The following is a 5,448-nucleotide window of genomic DNA, read 5'->3' as shown; positions in this document are numbered from 1 at the left end:
TACTACAAATCAATGCATCGTCAATCAATTGGATGGGGGTAATTTCATGAAGTTGCCTTATGACGAAGCTTGTGAGATCTTGGATGAGATGGCCGACACTTCTTCGGCATGGCAAAGTAGAGCCAATGTTCCTCAAGGTGACCCTACAGTTATTCATTTGCATAAGGAATTACATGACCATTGACAGGCTATAGCGGAGTTGACAACTACCATGAACCAATTGGCTAAGGCACAGTTGCAACAAGTCCAAAACCCTCGCCAAGTGAATGCTATGGAAGGTGTTATATGCTTACCAACAAGAGAAGGCCAATAAGGCAACAAAACCAAGGGAATTCTGAGCAATTTGGTGATGATTGTGATGGGTTTCAAAATGATGGCTATGATGAGCAAAATGAAGAGGTACAATATGTGAACAATTGTCAAGGCCAACGGGGCAACTCTTCCAACTAACAACAGTGGAGACCTCAAGGTAATTGGGGCAATCAACAACAAAACAGTGGTAATTGGGGGAACAACAACCAAAATAACAACTGGGGCAATCAAGGCAACCAAGGGAATTGGAATGGTAATAACAATAATTGGGGTGGCAACAATAATCAAGGTGGATGGAATAATGGAAATCAAGGAAACCGGGGGCAAGGCTTCAGGCCCCCAATGTACCAACAACCGAACAATCCACCCCCTTTCCCTTCTCAAGGTCCTAGTTCTTCAAGTAATGATATGGGTAGAATCGAAATGATGTTCGAACAGATGATGAAGAAGAATGCGGATTCAGATGCACAGTTGGCTTCCCACAATACCTTTATCAGGAATTTGGAGGTGCAATTAGGCCAAATCTCACAATCATTGAATACTCGCCCTACGGGTGCTCTACCAAGTGATACGGTAGTGAACCCAAAGGGTGGAACAATCCTGTTATGGAGCACGAAGTGGGAGAGGTGGCGATGTGAATGCCTCGAAACAAAAGCAAGTTGTTGATGATGATGTTGAGTTGCACGAAGATGTGGTTCCTTTGGTAGTTAAAGATGTGGTTGATGACAATGTGAACAATGAAGTGAGGATTGACATTAATGAAACCGAGGTGAAAACTCAAGAGGCCGTGAACCAGTCTAGGGAGCACGTAATTGACATGCCGGAGCCGGTTGTGCCAAAAGCCAAGGCACCTTTACCTAGGCCACCTCCCCCTATCCTCAAAGGCTAGCCAAGCAAAAAAGTGAGAACCAATTCAAAAAGTTCATTGACATGATGAAGATCTTATCCATCAACGTGCCTTTGGTGGAGGCTTTAGAGAAAATTCCTGGTTATGCTAAATTCATGAAAGATTTGGTTACAAAGAAAAGATCAATGGACTGTGAAACTATCAAGATGACCCACCAAGTTAGTGCCATAGTACATACAATGGCCCCGAAATTAGAGGATCCCGGTGCTTTCACTATCCCCTGCACTATTGGTAGTGCAGACTTTGCCAAAGCTTTATGTGATCTTGGGGCAAGCATCAATTTAATGCCCTTCTCAGTTTTCAAGACTCTGGGTATTGGGCCACCAAGGCCAACTTCCATGAGATTACAGATGGCAGATAGATCAATGAAGCGACCTTTGGGTATAGTTGATGATGTGCTTGTCCGGGTGGACAAATTCATATTGCCGGCCGACTTTGTTATATTGGATTGTGAAGTGGACTTTGAATTCCCGGTTATTCTCGGGAGACCTTTCCTAGCAACGGGGAAGGCATTGGTTGATGTTGAAGTGGGTGAGCTAACTTTTCGAGTGGGAGATGAAAAGGTGGTCTTCCATGTTTGCAAATCCATGAAGCAACCCAATAGCACCGAGGTGTGCTCTTTTGTGGACATTGTCACAGCTGTGATAGTGGATGACACAAGTTCTATGATCAACGTGGAGGATCCCCTTGAGGCCGTGCTATTAAATCTTGATGTCAATGATGATACAATCAGAGTGGAGTGTGTCCATGCATTACATGGGATGGGTTATTATTCCTATGAGTCGAGAAAATTGTCTTTGGATCTTGAGAATCGGAAAACTCCACCAACAAAACCATCAATTGAGGAGCCACAGGTGTTGGAGTTGAAGCCACTTCCTCCACACCTTAGGTATGAATTTTTGGGCTCTAATTCAACTTTACCAGTTATTCTTTCTTCTTGCCTTACTAACATGCAGGTTGAGGCCACTTTGGCGGTGCTTCAAAGGCGAAAAAAGGCAATTGGATGGACTCTGGCGGACATTCGGGAAATAAGCCCCGCATTTTGCATGCATAAAATTATCTTGGAGGATGATGCAAGACCTTCCTTAGAACATCAAAGGAGGCTAAATGAAGCAATGCAAGAGGTGGTGAAGAAAGAAGTGATCAAGTGGCTTGATGCGGGTGTGGTGTATCCAATCTCCGATAGCTCATGGACTTCTCCAGTGCAATGTTTGCCGAAGAAAGGTGGGATGACTGTGGTGACAAATGACAACAATGAGCTTATTCCCACTTGAACCATTACCGGGTGGAGAGTTTGCATGGACTACCGGAAGCTAAATAAAGTGACCCGCAAGGATCATTTTCCCTTGCCATTCCTCGATCAAATGCTTGATCGCCTTGCGGGGCGAGCTTTCTATTGCTTTTTGGATGGGTATTCGGGCTATAATCAAATTTTAATTGCCTGGAGGACCAAGAGAAGACCACTTTTACTTGCCCATATGGTACATTTGCTTTCTCCCGGATGCCATTCGGGTTGTGCAATGCTCCGGCGACCTTCCAACGTTGTGTGATGGCTATTTTCACCGATATGGTGGAAGACATATTGGAGGTCTTTATGGATGATTTTAGTGTGGTTGGTGATTCCTTTGAAGAGTGCTTGGTAAATTTGGATAGAGTCTTGGCCCGATGTGAAGAAACTAATCTCGTTCTCAATTGAGAAAAATGCCATTTTTGGTTGAAGAAGGTATAGTGTTGGGTCACAAGATTTCTATGCATGGGATTGAGGTAGACAAGGCTAAGATCGAGGTTATTTCGAGGCTTCCTCCCCCCACTTCTGTCGAAGGGGTGAGGAGTTTCCTTGGGCATGCCGGGTTCTACCGGCGGTTTATCAAAGATTTCTCGAAGGTTGTGAATCCCCTTTGCAAGTTGCTAGAGAAAGATACTAAGTTTGTTTTCGATGAAAAATGCATGGAGGCCTTTGAACTTCTAAAGCACAAGTTGACCACCACCCCGATCATTACCGCACCCATTTGGAGTTTGCCCTTCGAACTAATGTGCGATGCAAGTGACGTTGCGGTTTGGGCGGTGTTGGGTCAACGAGTGAACAAAATGTTCCATCCCGTGTACTATGCAAGCAAGACTATGAATGAAGCTCAACGGAATTACACGGTGACGGAGAAGGAGTTGTTGGCCATTGTATTTGCCATGGAGAAATTTAGGCCATATCTTATGGGGGCCAAGGTAATTGTGCACACCGACCATGCCGCCCTTAGGTATTTGATGACCAAGAAAGATTCCAAGGCAAGATTGATGAGATGGGTATTACTTCTTCAAGAGTTTGATTTAGAAATAGTGGACCGGAAAGGTAGTGAGAACCAAGTTGCGGATCATTTGTCCCGCTTGGAAGAGGAAGGAAGGCCGTGTGATGGCTTGGAGATCAATGATACATTCCCCGATGAGCAACTACTTTCTGTGTCAATGTGTGATACGCCATGGTTTGCAGATATTGCTAATTTCATTGTAACTGGGATTGTCCCGTGTGAGCTCTCTTCTAACCAAAGGAAGAAGCTCAAACGGGATAGTTTGGATTTCTACTGGGATGATCCGTACTTGTTTAAGATTTGCACGGATGGGGTAATTCGAAGGTGTGTCCCGGAGAGTGAGCAATTGAGTATTTTGGAGGCTTGTCATTCCTCCCCCTATGGTGGCCATCATGGAGGGTTGAGAACGGCTTCGAAAGTTTTGAGTTGTGGTTTTTATTGGCCAACCTTGTTCAAAGATGCAAGTGATCTAGTGAAAAGATGTGATCAATGTCAACGAGCGGGCGGGATTTCCAAGAAAGATGAGATGCCTCTGAACACAATTCTGGAAGTTGATATCCTTGATGTATGGGGTATCGATTTTATGGGCCCTTTTGTTAGCTCGTGTGGGAACACTTACATTCTTGTAGCGGTTGATTATGTGTCAAAATGGGTTGAGGTCGTGGCCTTGCCTAACAATGAAGCTAGGAGTGTGGTGTCATTTCTAAAGAAAAGCATTTTCACAAGGTTTGGTACACCCCGGGCAATCATTAGTGATGGAGGATCGCATTTTTGTAATAGAGCTTTTGATACCTTGCTATCCAAGTATGGTGTCAACCACAAAGTCTCTACACCTTATCATCCTCAAGCAAGTGGCCAAGTTGAAGTGTCCAACAGGGAGATCAAGAGTATTTTGTCCAAGACCGTAAATGCCAATAGGACCGATTGGTCTAAAAAGTTGGATGATGCTCTATGGGCTTACCGGACCGCTTACAAGACCCCAATTGGTATGTCACCGTATCGGTTGGTGTTTGGGAAAGCATGTCATCTACCAGTGGAGTTGGAGCATAAGGCCATGTGGGCCTTGAGGAAGCTTAATCTTGAGTGGGATGTTACGGCCAATCTTCGTGTTGAACAACTCAATGAACTTGATGAATTCCGGCTCCATGCATACTCTAGTTCATCCTTGTACAAGGACAAGATGAAATACCTTCATGACAAATATGCTCGTGGAAAGGAGTTCAAAGTTGGTGAATTGGTCCTCTTGTTCAATTCCCGTCTAAGGTTTTTTTCGGGAAAGCTGAAATCTAAGTGGAGTGGTCCATTTGAAGTTGTGTGTGCGACCCATTTGGTGCTCTAGATTTGAAAAACAAAAGTGGTGAAGTGTTTAGAGTGAATGGACACCGTGTCAAGCATTATCTTGGGAAGTTTGATGATAGCCATGTGGTGGCTGTGGTTCATTTCAAATGATGTGATGGTAACCCGCGTCGTGCCGCGGCGTTAAATCAGGCGCTTCTTAGGAGGCAACCCATGTCTTTTTCTTCTTGTTTTCTTTGAGTTTCTTTGTAGTTTAGGTTTGATTTTTGGACTAATTGGTTGTGAGATGTTGCAGGGATTGTGTTGATGCAGTGCAAAACATTTTGGAAAAATTAAACAGTCTCTGAAGTTACCAGTGCGGCCGCATTGCACCTTGTGCGGTCCGCACTGGTGAAAACCAAGTGAGGTGCTCTCTGAAGTTTGCCACCGCGGCCGCATCCCATTTTATGCGGTCCGCGGTGGACCTCCGCGGTCGCGGTCTGTTTTGTGCGGACCGCGGAGGTTGCCTTCTCAAACTTCTTTTGGATAAACCCAGCATGGTCCGCGGTCTGGGTCCCACTGTTTTTTTTCTATAAATAGACCTCAAGGGTCTCCTTTTACCCTTTTCGAAGCCTAAGCTCTCAGAGACAAAAA

The sequence above is a fragment of the Nicotiana attenuata genome, unplaced genomic scaffold (assembly GCF_001879085.1).
Source record: "Nicotiana attenuata strain UT unplaced genomic scaffold, NIATTr2, whole genome shotgun sequence".
Classification (NCBI taxonomy): Eukaryota; Viridiplantae; Streptophyta; class Magnoliopsida; order Solanales; family Solanaceae; genus Nicotiana; species Nicotiana attenuata.
The sequence above is the reverse complement of the archived record's forward strand: the minus strand, read 5'-3'. Positions refer to the sequence as shown.